This window comes from Schistocerca cancellata, chromosome 6 (genome assembly GCF_023864275.1).
Source record: "Schistocerca cancellata isolate TAMUIC-IGC-003103 chromosome 6, iqSchCanc2.1, whole genome shotgun sequence".
Taxonomy (NCBI): domain Eukaryota; kingdom Metazoa; phylum Arthropoda; class Insecta; order Orthoptera; family Acrididae; genus Schistocerca; species Schistocerca cancellata.
This window is the reverse complement of record NC_064631.1, coordinates 284,209,571-284,236,325: the sequence shown is the minus strand read 5'-3', so window position 1 is coordinate 284,236,325 and position 26,755 is coordinate 284,209,571. Positions and strand designations below refer to the sequence as shown.

The 26,755-nt window shown below is 44.6% G+C and overlaps 1 protein-coding gene across 2 annotated transcripts in view; it reads right to left on the bottom strand.

Annotated features, from left to right (window-relative positions):
• The window catches only part of LOC126088500 (SLIT-ROBO Rho GTPase-activating protein 1-like), a 703,657-nt gene that overhangs the window by 484,180 nt on the left and 192,722 nt on the right, over window positions 1–26,755 (bottom strand). The window lies entirely within an intron of this gene.

Below are 26,755 nucleotides of genomic sequence, written 5' to 3'. Positions count from 1 at the left end.
ATAGTTGGTAGAAATTGCTGAGACTGTAGGCAACTCAAGTGAGCGAGTGCACAATATCCAGCAAGGAGAATTGGCTACGAATAAGCTGCATGCGACGTGGGTATCGCGATTCCTCGCAGTCCACCAAAAAGCGCATTAGGCACAACATTTCAACAGAATGTCTGGCTATGTTTAATTGCAAATCGCAAAACTTCTGCGCCGATTTGTGGCTGTCGATGAAACCTGGATCCATGATTCCACATCAGAGTCAAAACTGCAGTCGAAACAATGGACAAAGGCTGGCAGAACCATAACTGGATCCTATTACGCTTCATTGCTGGATCGTCTGAAATTCGCGTCGGCTGAGATAAGACCAGTTTTGGCACGCAAAAAGTGCTCTCCCACCAGGTCACTGCACCATCCCACACATTAGCGATAACAATCGCGAAAGTGCATGAACTGGACTTTGAATTGGTTCCTCATGAACTCTCTTCGCCAGACTTAACCTCAAATGAGTCCTTCCTGTTCCCTAACCTGAAAACTTGGCTTACTGGGAAGAAATTTTCATCAAATGAGGAAGTGGTAGGAGCAGTCAACGCAGAGTACGACAGAACTTATTTTTCCAATGGAATGAAAAATCTGGAGAATCAGTGGACCAAGTGCATATCCCTCAAAGGGGATTCTGTAAAGAAGTACTTGAGTTGTTTACGAAACAAACTTTTTTTCGCTTTCTTTTTACCAGACTTATCAAACCATTCTCGTACACAGCAGTATGGGTAGGTTTATTGATGAAGAAATAACCGATATGCACCTCTGGATACCCCGAATGCAATGGAGAACGGCACAATGACACTATGCTGAGTCGTTCCCTCAGCTACGGCGAACACATCACAATAGTTATGCATTACCTCGTGTTTGGTGTTGTCAGTGCTGGTGATTACTTATTACAGGCTTTTACACTGCCTTGAAAGTACTTCCACAGTTAATAAACCATAATTACACTACTGGCCATTATAATTACTGCACCACGAAGATGAGGTGCTACAGATGCGAAATTTAACCGACAGGAAGAAGATGCTGTGATACGCGAATGATTACCTTTTCAGCGCATTCACACAGGGTTAGCGCCGGTGGCGACACCTACAACGTGCTGACATCAGGAATGTTTCCAACCGATTTCTCATACACAGTTGACCGGCGTTGCCTGGTGAAACGTTGTGATGCCTCGTGTAAGGAGGGGAAATGCGTACCATCACGTTTCCGACTTTGATAAAGGTCAGATTGTAGCCTATCGCGATTGCCGTTCATCGTATCGCGACATTGCTGCTCGCGTTGGTCGAGATCCAATGACTGTTAGCAGAATATGGACTCGGTGGGTTCAGGAGGGTAATACGGAACGCCGTGCTGGATTCCAACGGCCTCGTATCACTAGCAGTCGAGATGACAGGCATCTTATCCGCATTGTTGTAACGGATCGTGCAGCCACTTCTCGATCCCTGGGTCAACAGATGGGGACGTTTGCAAGACAACAACCATCTGCACGAACAGTTCGACGACGTTTGCAGCAACATGGACTATCAGCTCTGAGATCATGGCTGCGGTTACCCTTGACGCCGCATCACAGACAGGAGCGCCTGCGATGGTGTACTCAACGACGAACCTGGGTGCACGAATGGCAAAACGTCATTTTTTCGGATGAATCCAGGTGCTGTTTACAGCACCATGATGGTCGCATCCGTGTTTGGCGACATCGCGGTGAACGCACATTGGAAGCGTGTATTCGTCATCGCCACACTGGCGTATCACCCGGCGTGACTCAGAGATCGAGACGTGGTTGCACGATCCGTTATAGCCATGCGGATAAGATGCCTGTCATCTCCATTGCTAGTGGTACGAGGCCGTTGGGATCCAGCACGGCGTTCCGTTTTACCCTCCTGAACCCACCGAGTCCATATTCTGCGAACAGTCATTGGATCTCGACCAAAGCGAACAGCAATTTCCCGATACGAAAAACCGCAATCGCGATAGGCTAAAATCCGACCTTTATCAAAGTCGGAAACGTGATGGTACGCATTTCTCCTCCTTACACGGGGCATCACAACATTTCACCAGACAACGCCGGTCAACTGCTGTTTGTGTATGAGAAATCGGTTGGAAACATTCCTTCACTGGTTACACGTCTCTGTCACCTCTTGCTCGTATCGACGGCACTTTGAACAGTGGATGTTACATTTCACATGTGTTACGACCCGTGGCTCTACCCTTGACTCGATTCCTGCAAAATCCTACATTTCAGCAGGATAATGCACGACCGCATGTTGCAGGTCCTGTACGGGCCTTTCTGGATACAGAAAATGTTAGACTGCTGCCCTGGCCAGCACATTCTCCAGATCTCTCACCAATTGAAAACGTTTGGTCAATGGTGGCCGAGCAACTGGCTCGTCACAATCACTACTCTCGATGAACCGTGGTATCGAGTCGAAGCTGCATGGGTAGCTGTACCTGTACACGCCATCCAAGCTCTGTTCCACTCAATGTCCAGGCGTATCAAGACCGTTATTACGGCCAGAGGTGGTTGTTCTGGGTACTGATTTCTCAGGATCTGTGCACCCAAATTGCGTGAAAATGTAATCACATGTCAGTTCTAGTATAATATACACTCCTGGAAATGGAAAAAAGAACACATTGACACCGGTGTGTCAGACCCACCATACTTGCTCCGGACACTGCGAGAGGGCTGTACAAGCAATGATCACACGCACGGCACAGCGGACACACCAGGAACCGCGGTGTTGGCCGTCGAATGGCGCTAGCTGCGCAGCATTTGTGCACCGCCGCCGTCAGTGTCAGCCAGTTTGCCGTGGCATACGGAGCTCCATCGCAGTCTTTAACACTGGTAGCATGCCGCGACAGCGTGGACGTGAACCGTATGTGGAGTTGACGGACTTTGAGCGAGGGCGTATAGTGGGCATGCGGGAGGCCGGGTGGACGTACCGAAGAATTGCTCCACACGTGGGGCGTGAGGTCTCCACAGTACATCGATGTTGTCGCCAGTGGTCGGCGGAAGGTGCACGTGCCCGTCGACCTGGGACCGGACCGCAGCGACGCACGGATGCACGCCAAGACCGTAGGATCCTACGCAGTGCCGTAGGGGACCGCACCGCCACTTCCAAGCAAATTAGGGACACTGTTGCTCCTGGGGTATCGGCGAGGACCATTCGCAACCGTCTCCATGAAGCTGGGCTACGGTCCCGCACACCGTTAGGCCGTCTTCCGCTCACGCCCCAACATCGTGCAGCCCGCCTCCAGTGGTGTCGCGACAGGCGTGAATGGAGGGACGAATGGAGACGTGTCGTCTTCAGCGATGAGAGTCGCTTCTGCCTTGGTGCCAATGATGGTCGTATGCGTGTTTGGCGCCGTGCAGGTGAGCGCCACAATCAGGACTGCATACGACCGAGGCACACAGGGCCAACACCCGGCATCATGGTGTGGGGAGCGATCCCCTACACTGGCCGTACACCACTGGTGATCGTCGAGGGGACACTGAATAGTGCACGGTACATCCAAACCGTCATCGAACCCATCGTTCTACCATTCCTAGACCGGCAAGGGAACTTGCTGTTCCAACAGGACAATGCACGTCCGCATGTATCCCGTGCCACCCAACGTGCTCTAGAAGGTGTAAGTCAACTACCCTGGCCAGCAAGATCTCCGGATCTGTCCCCCATTGAGCATGTTTGGGACTGGATGAAGCGTCGTCTCACGCGGTCTGCACGTCCAGCGCGAACGCTGGTCCAACTGAGGCGCCAGGTGGAAATGGCATGGCAAGCCGTTCCACAGGACTACATCCAGCATCTCTACGATCGTCTCCATGGGAGAATAGCAGCCTGCATTGCTGCGAAAGGTGGATATACACTGTACTAGTGCCGACATTGTGCATGCTCTGTTGCCTGTGTCTATGTGCCTGTGGTTCTGTCAGTGTGATCATGTGATGTATCTGACCCCAGGAATGTGTCAATAAAGTTTCCCCTTCCTGGGACAATGAATTCACGGTGTTCTTATTTCAATTTCCAGGAGTGTATTTGTCCAATGAATACCCGTTTATCATCTGCATTTCTTCTTGGTGTAGTGATTTTAATGGCCAATAGTGTACATAATTATGTAACGAGTTACCCGAGACCTTGGGTTCCTTATGCCAAAGTATCTCCAAAAAAGAATTTTTTTCGGAGTAGCTCTGGTTCACGCTGTATTTCTATTCCAACAAAAAAAAGTTAAGACATGGGTCTATACGCGCCCTACATTGCCACACAATCGCGTCTTACAGTATTTACCGCCCTTTCTGTGCCCCGTTGCACCAGTAAATGATGTATGACCGTGAACGAAAGCCTCGAGGCTGAGGAGCTGCGCGACCTAGGAAGGGCAGCAGTGGGTGGTGCCGACACGGAACGGGAGGGGAGGGGCGGGCGACACAGACCGTGACGCCGCGCCGTCTGCTGCCACAGCGCGGCACACTAGCAGGGAGAGTTTCCCAGCGATGCGATCGACTTCTTTAAACTATCTATGTCGTGATTTACATTAATATCGCAAGACATTCACCGTGGTGGGTCCTCGTTTGCGAGTGGTGGTGATGATGATGAAGAAGACGACAAAACAACACCCCGCCGGGAATCGAACCAGGGACCCCGTGCTTGGAAAGCGAGAACGCTACCGCAAGACCACGAGCTGCGGACCGTTTGCGAGTAACTGAAAAAAAAAAACAAAAATAAATAAATAAAAAATCGAGATTTTATGTCTCTCAACACCGTTAAAAAGGTTTCGTTACGTAGTCTGGTTGCGTGGTATAATGGATCATTGGATCATACCTACCCATGCAGAAGGTTGTGGGTCCAAATCTCGTCAGGTGCATTAATTCTTTCTATTTTTAAATCTTTCTCGCCATTACTTCGAAAATCATTTTTATTCAGTTAATTGGTTTCAATGTATATTTTTATTTATATTCCATTGTCTCATAATTTTAATCATAATATCAACTTCTTCATTTGATTCATTTTTCTTCTCTCATTTTTCTCCACTTGAAATCCATGTTCATGTGTATTTAATTAATTTTATTTATTAATTTCAATTTAATTTCATTTGTGTTATCACCCTGTTTTTTCGTCCACATTATTGAGATCATTATATCTATTTCTCATTTTGCTTGAATTTCATTTTCCTTATAAACTCGTCTTTCATTTAAATTTTTATCTGCTTTATTTTGCCCATAATGCAATAGGTATGTAGGTCATGTTCTAAATGTCTAAGGACGATTACATTGCAAAAATACACATCCGGTAAAAAAATACGTTTTTCACACCACTGCACAGATACAAATACATTATTTCGTCTTTAGTTTTTTAACTTATAAATCGGAATTTTCAAATAACTTAATATTATAATACATAAATATAATTAAATTCATATTCACAATACCGCCACAAGTCTCGATAATGACCTCCATTTGCTGAAGACGAGAGACCACAAATGGGTCTAGATACGCTATATCCAGCTGGAGCCACTCATTTAAGAGTGCTACGTTCATCTGCTGTTCCACGTAGTTTCAGACATTCTCTGTGGGATTAAGATCGGGTGATTTACCGGGCCAGCCGAGTTGTGATAGAGTATATAAGTGTTCGTCAAACCAGGAACATACACCGTGGGTTCCAATTCCGTCGGGAATGCGGTTATGAAAAATAAAAGTTATCGATTACGTTCACAAAATCGCTGTATTTATTCAAAGTAGTCTTCCCTTGAATAAAAAAACTGAAATCGTTTAAAAAGAGTTTTGAGACAGTCACTGTAGTCATTTTTCTGAAACTGCATTTGGTACTGTAGTACCATTTTCTTGGGTATATTTTCATTAACAACTTCAATTTAGGGAACAATACGACGTCGGATGGGGCCAAACCCGTCGAACACGCAGTGTGATCCAGGACTATGATCCGTTTGCTGGCCGAAAACTCGCGCACGATATTCGCTTTGTGGGCTGAGGCGTTGTCGTGGAGGAGAGATCATGAACCGGCATCTAGGTATTTGGGTCTAATTAACGAATTCTCGCCCAACAACTGCTGTATCGCCCGCCATTTACACAGGCAGCTCGCTGCTCTTTGGCGGGTTCTTGCTGGGCTACCACTGGAGCCAGCCTTTGCAGCATCTTGCTGCTCTTTTTCACCTCCCTCGGGGAAAATGCCTGGGATGTTTTTGGAAATGTGTTCTGCATTTTCAGTAGCCGATATCAGAGAACAGTCTACACATTGTATTTCGTTCCTTTTTTCTTTCTTCGTTCACCTTCTCCTATCCTTCCTCCGCTTCGGCGTTTGAGATTCCTCTTTTTCTTCTTCCTCCCTGTGCGCTCCTGAAGGCCGGCCCATGTGTCTGACACGTTAACAGGTCACTGGGTAGCACTTAATTCCCAGCTCCGGGTCGACAGGTAGGGTTCGCTCGTACCCCCTGGTACCGGCCAGGCCCAGGGAGGGGTGAATGCCTGAGCAGCTACCTTCCAAAACTACCGATTGGTCCCTCTGTCAGGTGTTCGGGAGGTGTGAATAATCACCTAAGGTGGGTGTGCCCTCCTCTCATTGGATAGGGCAAGTTGAAAAAAAGAGGGAGAGATAGGGTATTATGTACGTGCGTATGATAAACCCATTCCTTCAAAAATATTTCTCTCTTTCATACCTTCTCTGTGTTACCACAAATAACGTGTCACTGATCTCATTTGTACTAAGATTGCAGTACATGCGAGGTGCCTATTTGCTTCCACCGTCCTGGGTGGAATGCGTAAGTTCTAATAAATGTTCACCAACCTGCAGGCTTCTACAGTTGTCGTCCCCTGCGCAGAAAACCGCACGTTAAGTCGTGAATCCGGTATCTTGAGGCTGTAAGAAACTCGAGAAATTATTTTAGAAATAATTAAATTTTCAATCAGTTTGTTTATACGGGATGTCACTCGCTTTTCATTAGCATAAAACGAAAAACTACACAACTCATTCCACTTTAGAGTCACAAATAATTTCTATTCTTCAACAAATTAATTAACTGCCTATTTCCATTATTACAGTTCTCACATTTATAAACTAGACAATGCAAGTTAAGTCTTAACTGATACTGCTGCAGAAAACATGTCCGTCCTCCGAACTGCCGAACCAATTCTTATTTTACAGCCGAACCATTCGCCCGCCATCCAAGTCAGGAGCGGTCCGATGTTCTTCGAAGTGCTTCATCTGCCTTTTCGTTTAGCAGTTGTTTATCATTTTGCCGGTTATTAATATTTGTGGAATAATGGAATTATAGCGCGCTATTGAGAGATGCTTTAATTTGAAATGCAAGTAAATACACTGTTTAGTTTGCCCAATATTAATAACCTCCACTAGGACCTTGCCTAGTACGGCGGTGCGGGTCCCCCGCATCGTTCCCCTACGCTCTGTCACGGAGTATGGGACTTCTTCTTCATCTTCATCATCATCATCAATAGTAATAACACAGGATTATCACTTTAGCGCACAAGTTCCGAACGCAGCAGCCAATCGCGGAGAAGGACCACAATTTAGGCGGTCTTTCCCACGATACCCGCACCGAGTAAACCATCTGTCATCGGTACCTCACACCACATTGCGTCATATTTTCACTGTTGCCTCCTCAACTGCTCTAAAAAGAGCTTCTTGTATCTGAATATGATGGCTGCCAAGCCAGAAATATTACAGGGGGCCCCAAGTTGGAGAGAGCGCGAACACGCCATCGGAGATGCTGGCAATCATGGAGGATTTTCTCGCAATGAGCCAATCATCTTCACAGTCAACGTCTGCTACACGTAAACGGAATGAGGCTAACAATTCAAAGACCCTCCTAGCTGCACCACGGTTTCTTGTAGTTTCACATACTGAAGACAGTCAGTACTTTGCTACAGTAAATCCGGTTGCTTTCCAGAAAGGTGTTGTTGAAATTGCCGGCCCTGTGAAATTCTGCTCTCGTTTATGCAATGGCACTTAGCTTATGGAGACTACTTCTGATTCTCAAGCACAACAACTGCTTGCAGCTTCGGTCCTCCACAGCTATCCTCTTCGTGATGAGGTCCATCGGATGCTTAATTATTCCCGTGGTGTTATTTACACTAGGCTGCTTGACGGTCTGACCGAGGCAGAAATACAAACGCACCTCTCTGATCAGGGTGTCATTGCAGTCCATTAGATGATGAAAAGGTAGATGAATTTTTAGTGCCTACCTGCACTCCTTTCCCAGCGTTTGGTCGAGTAGTGCTTCCATCAAAGATCAAAGCAGGGTATGAAGCTATCAAAGTCCGAACGTACATTCCGAACCCGTTTCGCTGCAACCAGTGTAACGGTTGCAACCACATTCGAATGTCCTGTCGACACCTGGCTAAGTGTGTAACCTGTGGTAGGAATGCTTACGACGGCGATTGTCCGTCTCCTCTTCGCTGTAACAATTGCAATGGCGACATGCCGCCGAGATTGCTTCGTGTATTTCGATGAGTGGGATCTCCTGGAGATCCGGTAGAAGGAAAAAGTGACTTCCATGGTCGCTCGCAAGTTGTTGGGCAGTCGGAAACCCTACGTCCTACCATCCAGCGCTTACAGTATTGTATTTCCTACATCTCGCTCCACGAAGGACATGGCCAAGCAGACATGCAACCTCAGATTGTGCACCGCGGTTCTAAAATCGCCAAGTGTCACGGTAGCATCCCCATCTCCTCTTCCAGCTGTGCAACAAGGCACCAAACTTTCGCCTCTAGGGGCGAAGTCACCTGCCATACAACCAGTAGGCTGGAAAGGAAAGAAGGAATACTCCCGCGAAGACTTCTTACGTCCCTCCAGCCAACACACATCTGCATCTACCTCTGCCAATTGGCAAGACTCCAAGAAATCAAACAAAGACAAACAGTCTTCTCCCTCACCGACTTGAAGATCCTCTTCGACGGTGTCGCCATGTGATACCCTCACCGCCAACCGTTTTTCTGTCCTGGACTCCGCAGACTGACACAAGGAGAATATCGACGCCTCTGTAGATCTCATGGAGCAGGATTCTCCAGCCTGTGCACCCTGTAGCAGTGAGTACCCTTCATTTTTTCCGTCCTTCCTTTTCTCGTCACGACTCTCCTCCAATGAAACGTTTGCAGCCTTCGCTCCAACAAAGAGAACTTACGGCTGCTCTTGGAATCGCAGCTTCCATTTGTTCTCTGCCTCCAGGATACAAAATTGCATCCTCATGACCGCTCCGAGCTTTCTTACTCCTTCCTGGTTCGCTGTGACTCCCCCCAACCCCCCCCCCCCCCCCGAGTATGGCATTCCATCTTAAGGGGGAGTCATGCTGCTCATCTGGGATGATGTTCATAGTCAACCCAACTCCCTGACTATCCAGCTTCAAGCTGTGGCGGTCCACATTTTCGTTCCTCACTTGACCTTTTCCCTTTGTACCATTCGCATCCCTCTGTCATTTGGTATCACCAGGGCAGACTTCCTCCAGCTTATTGGGAAACTTCCTCACCCCATTCTGCTGCTCGGTGACTTTAATGTACACCATCCACTTTGGGTCTCCCCCGGAACCTGTCCGAGAGGTGCCCTCTTGGATGACCTTAGCAATCGATGTAATCTCATCTGCTGTAACACGTGAGCACCCATGTTCCTTTCCGAGTCCACGTACGCCTATTCCCATTTGGACCTCTTCTTCTTCTTCTGCACTGTCCAGCTTGCCCATTTTCTCGAGTGGTCCTTTCTCTCCGACACACAGATGTGTGCTATCCGTTTGCTGAGTCCTACTCCACGTACGTGCACACCCAAATGGCAGGTCTCTAACGCCAACTGGAGGCTTTACTCCTCCCTGGCGACCACCGACAAACAACATTTCCCCAGTTGTGATGACCAGGTAGAGTATCTTACAAACGTTATCCTTACCGCCGCAGGAAGTTCCATTCCTTGCAGTTCCTCTTTACCGAGACGTGTAATGGTCCCTTGGTGGACTGAGGCGTGCCACGACGCAATTCGCTCGCGGTGACGTGCTCCCCGCGTTTTTAACCGTCATCCTACAATCGCAAACTGGTCTCGTCATGAGCAGCTGCGTGCACAGTGTCGTCGCGTTCTTCGAGATAGCAAAACAGCTACCTGGATTTCCTTCACTAGTTTTTAGAAGTTCCACTTCCTCTTCCGTCGTGTGGGTTAATCTCCGGCAGCTCTCTGGGACCAAGGCCCATTCCGCAGTTTTCGGCCAGACAGTAGCAGATGATGTCATAGTGGGCCCTATTGCTATCTCCAACATCTTGGGCCGCGTTTTTGCGGATTTACCGAGCTTCACCCACTATCACCTTGCCTTCCTTCGTCGGAAACTGGTGGAGGAGGCTCGCGCGATACCCTTCTCTTCTCAAAATCGTGGGTGCTACAATTCCGATTTTACTATGAGGGAATTACATAATGCTTTCACTTCACCCCGATCCTCCGCCCCACGGCCGGACAATGTTCAGTTTCAAATGTTGCAGAACCTTTCTCTTGCGGGGAAGCACTTTCTCCTTTGTATGTAGAAATGCATCTGGGCAAAGGGCACGTTTCCCAGACGCTGGCGTGAAGCCACTGTCATAAACATACATAAGCCCGGTAAGGACAAAAACCTTCCTTCTAATTATCGCCCCATTTCTCTCACTAGCTGTGTTCGCAAGGTGATGAAACGTACGATTCATGCCCGGCTGGTGTGGTGGCTCGAATCTCGCAGTTTCCTGACCACCGCACAATGTGGATTTCGAGCGCGCTGTTCTGCAGTTGATCATCTCGTCACTTTGTCAACCCATATCATGAATGGTTTTCTGCGGAAACACCAGACTGTGGCTATATTTTTCGATTTGGAGAAAGCCTACAGCACATGGCGGAGGACTGATGTCCTCTGTATCCTCTACACGTGGGACTTCCGTGGCCACATGTCCCATTTCCTTCAGGAATTTTTAAACGAGTTAGTTTTCAAGTTACGTGTGGGTTTTGCGTTGTCGGACACCTTTGTCCAGGAAACCGGGTGTACGTCAGGGTTCCGCCCTGAGCGTCGTCCTCTTTGCTGTCGCCATTAACGGGTGGCCTGTCTCCCGCTGGCCATCTCCGGCTCCCTTTTCGTCGACATTTTGCCGTCTATTGCAGTTTTCCACGGAATTTTCTCCTTGAACGGCGTCCTCAGAGATGTCTGGATCGTCTTTACTCATGGAGCATCGACATTGGCTTTCGTTTTCCCACTGACGAAACCGTTTGTATGGATTTCTGGCGCCACAATTTCTTCCGCCGTCTTTAGATCTTGGGCCTGTTGATCTTCCGTTCGTTGAAACTACGAAAATCCTGGGGCTCATGCTCGATAGGAAACTTTCTTGGTCCTCGTACGTGTCTTACTAGGCCGACCGGTGTACGCGGTCCCTCTATACCCTACCTCCTGGGGAGCGGATCGGAGCACCCTCCACCGTTTGTACCTGTCCCCTGTCTGTTCGAAACTATACAATACGTGTTATTTTTATGCACTTCACTTCCGTTCCTCTTACGCCGTCACAGTACTACCCACCATCGTGTTATTCGTTTGGCCACTGGCGCCTTTTACACTAGCCCGGCTGAGAGTCTGTATGCAGAAAGTGCCAAACTTCCGCTGTCATACCGCTGTGACCTTCTCCTCAGCAGATACGCATGCCGTTTGTGTGTCTGCCTGGTTACCCATCCTATATTTCCTTCGATGACCCCTTTGTTCACCAGTATGGGGCGCGTCCCTCTTCCCTGTTACCTCCTGGAGTTCGTTTTCGGCTCTTGTTCCAATAGCTTAATTTCAAGCTACCTGCCACTTTCCCGATGGGTGTGAACCATTCACCACCTTGGCTTCGTGCGGCGGCCCGTGTTCACCTTAGCCTTGGCCTTCATTCGCCTCCATATGTTTCACGTCCTTCGCACGGAACTCCGCCCTTGGCCTTCATTCGCCTCCATATGTTTCACGTCCTTCGCACGGAACTCCGCTTTAGTACCTTTGTGTACACTGATGGCTCTCGGACTGACCGTGGTGTCTGGTGTGCCTCCGTCATTGCCAACGACGTTTCTGCGTATCGGCTTCCGTAACACTGTTCAGTATTTACAGTAGAGCTCTTCGCCCTGTATCAGGCCATGTAGTACAGCCGGCGACAGGGGCTTTCCAATTTCGTCATCTGCTCCGATACGCTCAGTGCTCTCCAGAATCTCTGTGTGCTGTACACCGTCCATCCGTTAGTGCAACAGGTGCGGGAAAGCTGTCACTTGCACAACTTGATGAAGCCAATGTGATGTTTATGTGGGTTCTTGGTCACGTCGGTCTGACAGGAAATGAAACCTCTGTCCTCATACCTAAGCCCGCTAGTTCTTCCATTCCTTCCGATGATCTCTGTGTTGCCATATGTCAAAAGATGGTGTCACTTTGGCATCACCACTGGTCCTCCCTTCATGGGAACGAGGTCCGGGTTACTGGGCCTCTCCCAGCGGCTTGGACGACCTCCAGTCGGCCCCCTCGCCGTGAGGTCATTTTAGCTATGAGATCATTTTAGCTAGGTTGCGTATCAGACACTATCTTTTTAACCATCGCCATTTGTTAAATGGTGCTCCCTAACTACTTTACACTCATTGCGGTCATCCTTTGAGGGCTCACCATTTCCTGACGGAATGCTCTTTTTTTTTTTTTTTAACCACTTACGTTCTCGTTTGTGTTTGCCGTCTGAGTTATGGGCCTTTTTAGCGAACGACGCGCAGGCTGTCGACCGCGTTTTATTTTTTATTCGTCGTAGCAATATGGCGAAGGCCATTTAATTTTTAGTTCAGGACCTCCGTTTCTCTATGGAGTACTTTATAGACCTTTCTCTAAGACCCTGTTTACAGCTCTTTCCTTCCTCTTCGGAGCTACAACGGCTGGTGTACTAAGTTCGAACATTCATGCACTTGGCCCATTTTGTGAGTTTGCCAGTTGAGTAACGTTTATAGACATTTAATAGTAGCCACGGCTCGTGATATGCTGAATAATTACTATATTGTAGACCGACTAATTTATTAATCTACAGCATCTGTGTATGTTTCAATATTGCAAGCTACTTTTAGCGGCTGGCTCTGCGACTGTAGCAACAACGTGATGTATTATCTTTACTATTTGATATTAGATATAGAATAAAGTAATATCTGACTTCTCTGTTGATAAACAGCATCTGTTTCTTGCTCCTGTAGCCGCTAAAGGACCACACAGTTTGCACCGAAGTTATAACGCAAACTATCAAGGACGACGAGATAAAATTCATAATTAGCGGTTTGTCCTTCTGGTACAAGTTCATTGTGTATGATTCCTTTAAAACTGTTACCGATACCTTCCCGAAATTCTTCCACATGCGCACTTTCTTTGGTTTTGGCTTTTGTGGGCTCAGCCGCGTTGCACTTTGTCGCTTGTTAAAAGATTCATATTGAAAACACAATGTCTCGTCGTCGTTAACAATCAATTTCGTGAAATCAAGGTCACTTAGGGCTGCCTGTAACAGGTCTTTGCAATGTAGGACACTGCCATGATTTTCAGCACCCGAAAGTGCTTGCGGCATAAACCGCGCACATACTTTCATTTTACGCAGACTCTGTCAAAATTCTGTGAACAATAGTTTTCGGTATTCCTGACAGCTCCTCGATGAGTCGTGCAGGAAGACATTCATCTCGTGCAATGACTTCAGCGATTTCTTGCACCTCTCCGTCCGTGCCCTGGCTCTAGAGCTATTGGCGCGTCCTTTCTTTTCTCCCTACCTTCACGAAATAGTGCATACCACCGAAAAACAATCACTACCATAAACAGATTTCATCATATCAAACGTTTCACTCGCTGATTCGCCTGACGTAACACAAAACCTGATGTTTATCTATTCTCCAGCGCCGTTTTCCGACAAGTGCTAGACACGTACTGTTGCATTCGCGGCCAGGACGCCTGCTGTAGCGACGCTAGCGCTTTGACCTTATACACAGTAGTTGTTCAAGTTCGAAGATTATACGCATTGAACCAAATGTGCTGATCCAGTTAACTACAAAAAATTGATCGTGAACGGTTGTAAATTACAGACTATTATATAGAAATAATTCAAACGCCAAGATCGCTTAAATACTGTTTCCTGGATAACCGGTTTCAACACATTAAAGGTACCATCATCATCGGATCTGAATGCAGATTAACATCTATAAACCATTTGGATATAACGATACATGAGGCAGACTAGCTGATATAAAATCACTGCCACAAAAAATCGAAAACTGCTCTCATGGTCATTCTTTTCCATAAAATATGTAAAACCGAAGTCACAAGATAAAACTATTTGGTACATGACCGCTGCTCGACTAGGGCAGTATGATTCCGACCGTTGTTAGTCGAGCAGCGGTCATGTACCAAATAGTTTTATCTTGTAACTTCGGTTGTACACATTTTATGGAAAAGAATGACCATGAGAGCAGTTTTTTGATTTTTGTGACAATGATTTTATATCAGCTAGTCTGCCTCATGTATCTTTATAAATGTTTATCTACATTCATATCCGATGATGGCACCTTTAGTGTGTTGAAACCGGTTATCCAGTAGGCAGGATTTAAGTGATCTTGGCTTTTGAATTATTTCTACAACAGAGTGATCGCCCCACTACACACTATGTGTTTACTGCAAAACTATTATATATTTTTATACTCATAAATAACTCCGCCACATAAACACAGACAAAACTTAATCCAAGAACCACTCTGAAAAGAGTGTGCGTCCAAATGAACTTACTTGCTTGACATGGCCATTTCTATTACCTGATTTCCTCCTATGATATTCTGAATAACTCTGCTAGCAGACGTAGAGAAAACCTGCGTTGACGGTCCATCCGTGTCATCCTCTGGTAAAAAAGTGACTGGACGTTTACTTAGGGGAATGTAATTAGCATTTTTCCAGTTCTGGTTAGCAATGTCTCTTTCGGCGAGAGCGGCAGCTACTACTCTTCAAGTAGCTCCTCAGCTTGCCTCAAGCTGCTGACTGTCTCCCCCCCCCCCCCAGTATCTGGACTGGAAACGAGCTCATACGCGTCTGACACGGGGACTGCTCGGCTATTGCGGAGGACGAGAAGAAAACAATTTTCTAACGTTGCGATAGTGTCACACTGAAGTCTTTCACCTGAGACACCGTTTGACAATGTTTTATATAGAACATGCTGTAAAGGTACTTCGTACATTATAACAGACCTAAACAACGACTTATTTTTTTCCTGCTAGATAGAAACAGTGCCCAGTTTTACTTATTTATATTATCGTGAATTTATCAATTTCGTTTCTTCGAATGGAACTGTGATGTGTTCTTGCCGCAGAACAGTAATTCTCCGTGACAATTTCGGCGGTGAAATTGTATTGTACATCTGTCAAGAAAACGTAATAAAACCCTTTCAAAACCGGAATTTTTCTGGTGTTCTTCCTGTTGGTTGAGCAATGCAAATCCCGGAAGTTAGCTCTACTTTCTACGGGAATACGCTTACCGAGATAAGAAGTACTTTTATCAACTGTGTAATGACCTTTAAAAGATTTGAATGAAATACGGCAGACCCACTGTCTACGTCGATTAGGTTTGTTATGATGTATACCGAAGCAAATTTATAGCATGTTCGTAAAACACACACGCTGCGCAGTTGTTATTAATTTTTAAAGCTTTTCAGACTTATCGTTGCTTTTCACCTGATACTGTATTAATTCAGGAAAAATGTCAGCGAAATATAGAAAGAAAAGCAGAGTTGAGATCAAAAGACGAATATTCCACGTAGATAACGAGTCAATCATACAGGCGTAACTCGCCAAGAGATTGAAAAAAACCACACCCACACGTAACGGGTACATTTTTGCTGGGCACATAGTCCTTCCCTAAACAAACACTCTTCCAACCACGGAGTTTACGATTCTCTCGGTGGTAAAGCAGTCACCTGGACTGGAAATCCCTTCCCATACATAAACAGCAAAGTAGCCCCAATTCGAGTGCATTTGACTAGGTAATTTCCAATACGACGTACAAAACAGTTATACCACTGTATCTGCCTAACATACAGCGACTATCCTAAAGCCAAAAATCACAATTGCAATAAAGTCGCTGTATTAGTTTCAGTATTTAATAAGTTTAAGAAAACAAGTTGGTCACTATTTTTATGAGCCTCTGCGATTCTTGCCCATGCGAAAACAGATCACGCTCATCTTTAACGTGCCAAATTATCTAGTGTCAAAAAACTCAGTACTCTCTAATAAATGATATCTCAACTTTCATAGAAACATTGTCCTGAAGTTCGAGTCCTCCCCCGGGCATGGGTGTTTGTATTGTCCATAGCGTACGTTAGTTTAAGCAGTGTGTAAGCTTAGGGACCGATGACCTAAGCAGTTTGGTCCCATATGATCTTACCACAAATTTACAGTTTTTTACTGTCCTGAATGACGAAACGGTTCTAACAGTATGTTAATGAACAAATTCCTAATGCGTGTAATTTTAGCGCAGATGTTGACAGGTCATATTTGAGTTCGTTAATTCATATAGTTCTCAGTTTCTGCATATAATTAACAACATAATGGATAGTCATTCTTCACTGCTGTCGCAAAGTACATTCGTGAAGTTACAGAAAAATTACCCTTCGCGTAGTGCTTAGCATTACTCACCCGTGGTGCAAGGGGACGAATAGGGCAGTCGATACTCACCTGAAAATAGAAAATAATACATTATATTATAGACGAACAGATTACATCAACTCTGAAATATCCCACTCAATGAAAAAAGTCCTTTCGACGAACCGAGTCTGCAGCCTCACTGAAATACTGAACAGAGGCGATGTGTTTTGCACGCTTCCTGTGCATAGAACGGGCCTTTTACGAAGTTCGGCACAATGCCCTCTTGCAAAAGCTAGCAGAGAACGACTCCCGCAACAAATTACGTGGCTTTAAAAGCACAATAGCCGAAAAAAGGAAGAATCAGGGTAAATGTCTGTGAGAGTCAGCTATCGAAATGGACCTATTTCGAAAAAAATTTATTTCTGTCAACGATCGCACAAACGTTTATTAGAAAGACCTGCTTCAATATTACTAGATTTTAAAATGACGAAGCAGCTTTCCTAATAACAACTACTAAAGAAACTACCAAACAGAGCCGAAACCGTTGTTTGAAACGAAAATTTTTGCAATATTGGACGACAAAAATGACAGTAAGCTATTCTCAGTTTCATTTTATCCATTAGTAAGCCAACGCTTTTCAACTTATACGCCATGAACATTTCATTTCAAGAACAGCTAAATTCAGCGATAGAATTGTGCAGCATGCGGTCGGTAGCGCCTACCGGTGTTCAAACTTACCTTTCACTGAAAACAGAATAACTTAAGTAGCTAGAAAACTGGTGGAACGTTTCGGGATCACACCAAACCCAGCAAGGGCCCAACTATTCCTAATAAAAACAAACCACGCCAACCACGCGAGAAAAGTATTTCAATGTCGAAAATCTGACGGAACACCGATGGCCGTATATCACAAAACGGTTAAAAAGTCTGCATACCAAGTGAAGATACATTCTTATATACACAGCACGCACCAAGGCAGGGCAAGGAACAAGGACGAACATTATTAATGTCTTAAGATCCCTAATATATCAAGTAGTCTATACAAACACTACACATGTCAGTCGAATTCTAGACTAAGGCGCCATTCTTTGGTTGACCTCGAATGGCAAAACATTGCGCATGGAAACCTTTGTTCAGAAAGAAAAACTGTTCAGCTGGAAACATCCCCTTAACCACCTAGGAAAACTATTCATGAATTAACTAACGTGTTCTCAAGAGAAGAACGCTGCGCAACATTAACAGCAAAATATGCTCCTCAAACCCTTTCAGTTGACATTAGTTAAAAAATAACTAATAACAAAATTTTACAATTACATTTCCAAACTTTCAAGTGCTCCTATCCATCAGTGCATTTAGCTACAGCAGTACAGAAATTGCAACCACAGGATACTGACGAATTCCTAACAATTCTAAGCAACGACTAATTAGTACATAAAAACATACTGTAATGAATCCTACGCTTAGTGGGTTTTTTATAGTTTGACCCCGAAGTGAACTGCATGACTGATTCATTTCCACCAAACATGAAGAAATCTAAGAAGTACGACAAACAGATGAACAATGGAATCCCAAAATCAAAAATGTCCCAACAAACGAAAGCACATTAATTTTTTATGGGTAAAATGATTTTTTTTGCACACCGACACTGTTCTCCAACCCCGTTCCCCCATTTGCGTAACTATGGCGACTGGTTTTTTAAGTGGAGAGACAAAGTCAAGACACTTAAGGAACTTCAAGGATACATCAGAACACACAAAGTAGCTGCGCAGGTTTCATGTGGCAATACAGCTGCCCTCTTAACGACAAGCTGAGCACACAAAAATAAATACATATAATATGCAGTTACTTTCAAAATAACATAGCACAATCTAGTAGAAAATGCGCAAAAAGTTGAAGCAGTAAGTGTTCATTTATGACGACAATGGCCCAAATTCTTAAGTCTCACACTGCAGTGCCCGCCGTTCATTGGCTCCACAATGACTAATAATCTAAAGTGAATCAAACGACCGTTTTGTACGTGATCTCCTCTGTGCATGAAGTACATCTGCTTATTATTTTACAGATGAGTCTCAGTCTAAAATCTGCTTTCTCAGCAGCTAAACTAATGTGATGGTCTCATCTCAAATCGCTTGGGATGGATACTCAGACACTAGATGGCTCGGTCATTTTGTAACTGAACACTCTTACATTTCGCATATTTACGCGCATTATACTGGCTTTGCTCTTGCTCAGAATTAGATGCCGTTCTTGATATCAAGTGCCCATCATCTACAGTAATTCCAGTATTTCCCAGTTATTCTCTTATGATGCGATATGTGCTCGTAAAACCAAGTCGCCCGAGAACATCCACCGAGATGTAACGGCGTTTTGTACCTGTCTATCGCCAAAGCTGCTGTCATAGGACACTTCTTTGCGGGTCGCCCGATGGTGCTTTGGCGTACGCTAATTTCTCTTCATTAAGAACGGGTTACGTCTTCTACTGGACGAAAAGTTTTCCGTGCAGTTGCGAAGGTCATCAGTCCCTAAGCTTACACACTACTTAACCTAAATTATCCCAAGGACAAACACACACCCATGCCCGAGGGAGGACTCTAACCTTCGCCTGGACCAGCCGCGCGCAGATGCATACCTGAATTCAATTAGCACGAATGTTGATTACTAAGCAGCAGTGCGGAACTGCATCGGAAGTTAAGAAATATGGAATTAAGTTGGGATCCATTCCTTACAAACTTCAGACTTCAGGATCTAATATCAGCACGAAATGAGAATGACATTGTTTTGCGGGATTCTTGTACGAGAGTTTTTTGAATTTCAGTGAAGTCCTCATACGTAAGCATAAACATGGTTCTGCTTCCGTAACAACATACTTCATACATGTAGTTTTGAAGCGACGTTTGGTACGAACTTCAGATTTCACGTGGGCAGAGATTGAAAGCTTTCGATTTACAGTCATACCACAAGCTATCTAATTACGCGTCACTGTTAACGAAAGCGAAAAAGGCTACTAAATGAGTGGCAGCGGTGGGTATGGAAATCAGGCAGGTGGTGATCAACGCTTGCGAGTTAATCCATGCGTCATCAAGGGAGGGTGTGCGTGATGGGGAGGACTCGGCAGAAAGCTGGGGGGAGAACTACTCCATATTCAGTGACAGGCGGAGACTCTGAACAATACTACCAACTTTTTGTCCCGGTTCATTCCATCAGACGCACAAATAAAAGGGACTCGCGCAGCCCAGCACGAGACGACGACGAGTTGGAAGCGTCAGTAATGACTTAGAAAGAAGCCAGATAAAGGACGAGCCATAATTACGAGTGCTTGCGGCTTTTTCTGAACGGAAAGGCATTCTAAACCCATCTTTTTAAGAGTGTGAATGCAGCATACATTTCATTCGTAAAGGCACCTCAGGAACTTGTATTTTTGTAGACGTGTGTACACTCAGTAACAGCCTAGGTATGCCTTTGTCATCTAATTTCTGGTGATTACAGTTTTCTACAGCGGTATAGTACTTCATAATCTCGGTATAGAAAGCACAATACTGTGAATGTTCTGAGACCTTTTTTTTTTGACAGTCTGCTTTCGATTTAGAGGACTGTCATTGTTATACCAAGGATCGATTGGAGTCTCCAGCAATATAACAGAAGCATTAGCAGCCGGCAAAAGAAATAAAAGAGTAATCATCCTCTAGCAGCTTAGATTTATCGGCGCGAGCAGACCATGCACTAGTCAATAGACCATCAAATTCGATTCTCTTAAATTCGTGATTTGTACAGGTATAATAATTAATATTGTATAGAGATTACAGAGTTATTGATAAAAGCAAATAACAGTAATTCATACACAAATCGACTTACACACCCACTCAGTTCGACTATGAAATCCCTGACATTCTGAAGACGTCACGCACGACTGATGTGCAGATGTGAATAAACAGTGGGCTGTACCAGGTAATGCTGACACCAAAGTGTTCGAAGAATTTTTATCCGAAGTATAAATTTAAATGCCAATGTAGATTATGACAATGTCTCCCGCAGCAGAAGGTGACAGGAAATGACCCTACATCACACCCATATTTTCTAAACTTGTATGTCACCAGGTGAGTAAACATTGGCTGTGAAGGCCTGCACTGTATAAGCGCAATGTCTGTCTGCTATGGACCGTTTAACGACTCATCGCAGCTATCGATCACATTTAGCACATTCGATATACATAGCTGCTTTGACAGCGCTCCTTTGATTCCTTCACTCACCATGTGCCGCCCTTTTTCGAGTACACGTCAACTTAGCATAGCGCTCCGCAAATACGTCGCCTTCCACAGTAAGGGTGGTTAGGATGTAACATATTATCGCAGGCAAAATCAAGTTTAGATAAATGAATTGGTACATGACCTGCTGGAAGATACCGTCCCCAAATTTGCTTGACATTATTTAAGGAAACCACGCAGAATGTCGTTGGCGGGATGGGGATCTGAACCCTGTTCCTCGACTGGAAATGACCATTATTTTAACCACTGGACCGCAACCATACTTTAACAGTTCCCCTGATGCACGGCAGAATCCTTGGGAGAAGACGCATAGTGCAGTTTTCTAATGCATCGAAAATATTCTATAGAATGAAGAGACCTCTTGGGCAGCCCCTCTGTTGGATATCTTGGCGTGTGGGACGTTGCTACAGCCGAGGCAGCTCGATGAGGACGGACGTGATTGCCCACGAGAGCAAAAAAAAAAAAAAAAAAAAAAAAATTGACCAACTGAACCTCTGAAAAGTCTTGAATGCAGTTGCAGTACTAATCTCTCTACTTACGGGTGTTAATACTATTCCACTAAATTCACGATGGCGTCAATCTCTTTGCACCCATTCAGTATCCCACAAACATCAAACGCAACCCCTGCCCCCAACATTAAATATTCGTCATTGTACCAGCTACCATCCCCTCACAGATTTGCGATGTTAATTATTCTGCAAATTAAAGTAGAAGCTATTTGTGAAGAGCACGTTTCTCAATTTCCCTGCAGCAAACACTGAAGACACAGCGGTGAAGCAGCCAGAACAGGCTGTTCAAGCAAACTTTGCATAGAATAAAGGAGGAGGAAGAGGAAACGATAGTGTTACGTGTTCACATTGGAGTCACGATGGCAGTACACTACAAACTGCGCTATCCATGCATACCTCTCAGGCGGACTCAAAAGTTTCAACTTTCAACATGTATATGCTTTCGCTTTGGAGCGTACAGTCGCTACAATAGCATCACTGCCGATGATCTCTGTCTCTTTGATAACACTGGCGGTAAGGTCAAGCCAGTTTGCAGCCAGGACGTATAAAAAATATCTACCTCGAATGGATTTTATGATTAATTGTACTAGACAGTTGTCTAATAACGCGTGTGATATTACTGTATTCCTCAATACAATTTATGCTTACTGCCGGTAAAGAATAAGTCATGGCACTGTTGGCTGGAAAACAGCAAGGGGTACGTTAAGACGCCTGGTAGGAAAGGATTTTCTTCTTCCGCGCACAGTGCTGCCTTTTATAGTGGGATGTCTAAATTGTATCAGATAAGGGTGTGTATAGTGCAGTGTTTATGTTTAAGGTGGTTGTGGTGATGACAGAATATCCGGTGCCGATATACAGCTTGCTTGTCTCGAAAGCACCGAGGTGGCCACAGAGCTTAGCGTCCCTATCCAACGGGTGGATCACCGTCATCAGTATCACTTGATGAGACACTACTAAGAGGTTTGGAATTTAATCCAGGACATTGGTGGAAAGTCTGGTGATCAGGAAATGTACCCCACAACCCTTCCTCTTACCGGCCAAATACTGATCTATTCTACTATCAGGATTCGAACCAACCACCTTCGAGTCGAGTGCAACCATACAGGCTCACGTTAGCCATTCCGCCATTGGAGGCTTATCCTCGGAAATACAGGCAATCTTACTAGTTGGAACATCGAAACGAAGGAAGATTAGGTTTAACGTCCTATCGAGATCATTAGACGGAGCACATGCTCGGATTGTGTCAAGGATGGAGGAAGGAAATCGGCCGTACCCTTTTTCAAAGAAACCATACCGGCATTTGCCTGGAGCGATTTAGGGAGATCACGGAAAACCTAAATCTAGATGGCCAGGTGTGAGTTTAAACCATGGTCCTCTCGACCAATGTGCTAACCCCATACGATTACCATATGATAAGGGTATTTCCATACTATCGAATTCAGTGTGCCTTCGAGTGTGTGTGTGGGAGGGGCGGGGGGCAGTGCGCGCGCGCCCCTTCTATGGACGCTTCTACTTGTCAAATAAAATGACACTGTACTAATCTCGGCAAAGGAACGGGAGATGGGCTGAACATCTGGTCAAAGTCTTAACATTGAAGACGAGGCATTTGTCGAGTTTGAAGGAGTTGTACAGGGAAATTGGAAGTGGTGTTCTGAAGTGAGAATTTTACAGTAGGATGGCAAGTCGAGGACAGACACTATGATTCCACTGTGTCACTTGGCTGAGTTACTCCTTGCAGGTGATACCGATGGTAGCGAAGAATGTAGAAAGCTCACGTGTATTATTCTAATAGACGCTGCTTAAGAACAAGATCCCAACCAACATTTATGCGGTTCAGTTACACTGCTTTCCTGATCCGTATTTGTCGAGCCTTTCGTGAAGGAACGAACGGAGCTGTAGCTTTGTACGTACACACACACACACACACACACACACACACACACACACACACACACACACACACACACAAAGACACGTGAATTCGATTTTGCGGAAATAAACCTATCATACGGTAACGGTGTGAGGTGATTTTGATATTGGTGTTACCAACTACGAAGATTGCCCATATATTTCCGAGGATAAGCGTGGTTTCTTTCATTTTTCAAAGGCAGTACCATAATGTACTTAAATATGTCAAATCTGAAAGACACACTTCTGTAGTCGTAGAGGGGCAATGAATCCCGGACATGCGCCTCCAAACTTGGTGCAAGTCTTTCAGTTTGATAGTTTCGGTTGTTTGTGTATCAGTTTCGTGGCTCAATAAATGGATAACGGCCTCATTTACCTCGCAAAGAAAACTGAGTGGGCCGCGCTGCACAGCATCTCAACCCACCAAAAATCAAAAATGGTTACAGGTAATCGAACACAAAACCTGTGTGTCACTAACAAGGGAGTCTACTCCCAGGCCAACCACTCCACTCTGTGGTATGATTTCAGAAAATCTTTCCCTCACCGTGCGAAATTTCGTATTGCACGTCTGTTTTCGTGTGTGTCCACCAAAGGCATCTAAAGTAGTTAGTACGCTAGGTCTCAAGTTTTCTTTCAGATCCAAATCATTGAATTCAAATTGTGAAAAGTATATGAATAAACACGATCCACTGTCGATTATTGATTCTTTGGTTTATGATCAGCCCATGAAGAGTTGCAAGCTGTCCGGTGTTCAATATTTCAATAAAGATTAGTCATCAATCAATATATAGCCTTTAAAAACACGCTTTTGCGGGTTCATTCAGTATGTTCCCCTATACGATTACGACTGATCTCGTCTTCACTGAACTCGACATAGTAGAGCTTCCACTTTCCTTATATTAACTGATACCGTTTAGGCAATGCAGAAAACCCTACTGTGCATGAGATACTGACAAACGCCACTCAGCTGAATGATCCATAAAATTCTCGTCCTCCACATCGATGCGCTTCTGCGTGAGGGATATTTTCTTCCCTCGATTTAGCGGAATATTCAATACTGAATCTGTTATAAATGCTTAGATGACAGCTTTCCAGGATATACGTTCAATTTACGACTGGTGTCACTTCCTCAAACAGCTGTGTTACAACGGTGACATTCGTCAAGGGATTTTTGGCCAATGTGTGACTGCTTGTCTTCCCATTGGGCTCGCAAGAGACCAGCATCATCTGAGATCTATTCGCTTCTGACACGTGAATAAACACGGCATGGATGGGTTTGAATTTCGCACAAGAAATTCGTAACAGCTGCTTCAAAAAGCATCATAGATGAGTATGAATGTCATAAAAGCTGTATGAGTGAAAATCTACATATCCCGTTACAAGAAATATATGTCTTAACAAGTTGGTGATTACTGACGAAGCACAAGCTTGTCGGAGAAAGATGTAGATGGATATCTGCCTTGGCAGTGTTTAATCAAGTACTTCGACATTCACCCGAAGTAATTAAAAAAATTACGAGACTAGTGACTTATCCACTGCCTTTCTTTTCTCGGTGTCCAACGGTAGAAGACTATTCGTCAAAATATTAACATTGATAGTTCTAGTTCCTACCAGATAATAGTTTTTAGCAATTAACACATTCATTGCCTCTATGGGTAAGGATGGACTTCCCGTTTTCTGATGGCTGGACAGATTAACATTTCTGGAATGACATCTGCTTGAAGCGCCTTTAGGCCAAATACTGACCAAATTGTGTAGTTAATGTGGTAATAGCGTCGCTGATGTGGAAATAGTGTAGCTAATATTGTCTATAACAAACTGAGAATTTTAATACCATTAATGTGACATACATACATGCACACATGTATCGTAGGTAGTAAATAAGTAACAAGTAACATTTCACATGAACACAGCAAAAACAGTAACAGGGAAAAATGGTTCTAGTTATGTAGGAAGACTAAGACCGAAACTCAATAATAAAAAAATAAATAAAACGTATAAAAACCGTAGTAGTCCTTGCAAGACTCAAACCTCCCTCCAGTCAATTTAGGAAGGAGTTTACATGTATCCTTACGTCATCAAAGGGAGAGAGATGAGGTCGTTAGCGTAGCTAAACTCAAGGACGTCCTCTTGTTTCCATGTAAAATGTAACAAGTTATTTCGCTGGTCCTCTCTCCGATGGAACTATTCATGCGTCACTGGCTACTTTTATCTACTCATAGCAACACATTAGGTCATTTTTAGGTCAGCATCAGCATTAATACATCGTTAACATCGCTCGCATACATGCGAAATCTACAATAATATGAAAACCACACGAATCAATGGCTGATTGGATTTTAAGGTGATTAAACCACATATTTCATATTAGTGTCGCCAGTCCAACGTATTTTCATGTCTGATGACCTGATACAACCCTAACAATGTTTCATTGTTGCTACAGCTACTGTGAAGATGCCCAAAGATATCCTAAAGAGTGTTCACTACTTTATGTAACTGTCAGCCATAATCGATATGTTTTGCAGATTTAGTGCGTCATGGGTGACCGTACAGAGGCAAGAAATGGAAGAATGTGTCTGATTAACTCGTTAAGTACGATTGTACGTTCATATGTTTCCGCTGCCGGAGTCAATGTCCATAAAATCATTCCGGGCCATAGACCGCATTATATTGTAAAATGATATTAAAATCCAAATGTAATGAAAACCACATGAATCATTGGTGGTATGATTTGAAGTGCTACCGTACGGCAACTAAACTTCATATTAATGCCTACGGTTGAACGTACGTAACTGTAGAATTGTGTGCATATGTAATAATGTTTCGGTATCATTACAGTTATTGTGAACATGTTCATGAAAAGTCAAATCCGCTGAAGATAGCTAGCGACTATGTATTACTTACCTTGATGAAGTCACTTGCAATAGTGGCCGAAAGTATGGTACATAATTTTACAACATGTCACGATTTAATGAAAATTAAATGCAAAATTACAAGATATTACAGCAAATGGTGAACTAAAACACAATTGTGCGCATTATTCTTAAGGATAAGTTCAGAGAAATCAGTACTCTGTAGAATCTTGGATGATAATCAAGCTAGGTAACTAAACGTTAATCATCGTGAGTGGAACCTTTATGTCAATAATGATACTGCATATTACGCAAACGATAAATCAGCAAAGAGGCGGATACTAAATACCGTGAGAGTCAACTAATGTAGTCAAACAGGTATCACAGAAGAAGACACAGGGGCACAGCACAACAGCGGAACAATTTTAACAATCAGATAGAGAGCGTAATTGTAACAGCTGGTTCCCACGTAGTGACGGGCGTGGCCGTAACTTCCTTTATGTGACCGGCAGAAAAAAATGCAGCAAAAAGCGCGGCCTAGGAGCGCGTGCGTAGCTCCGTCTCGGCCGCCCGTCGCGTCCAAATTTTATTGATTCCGGTGG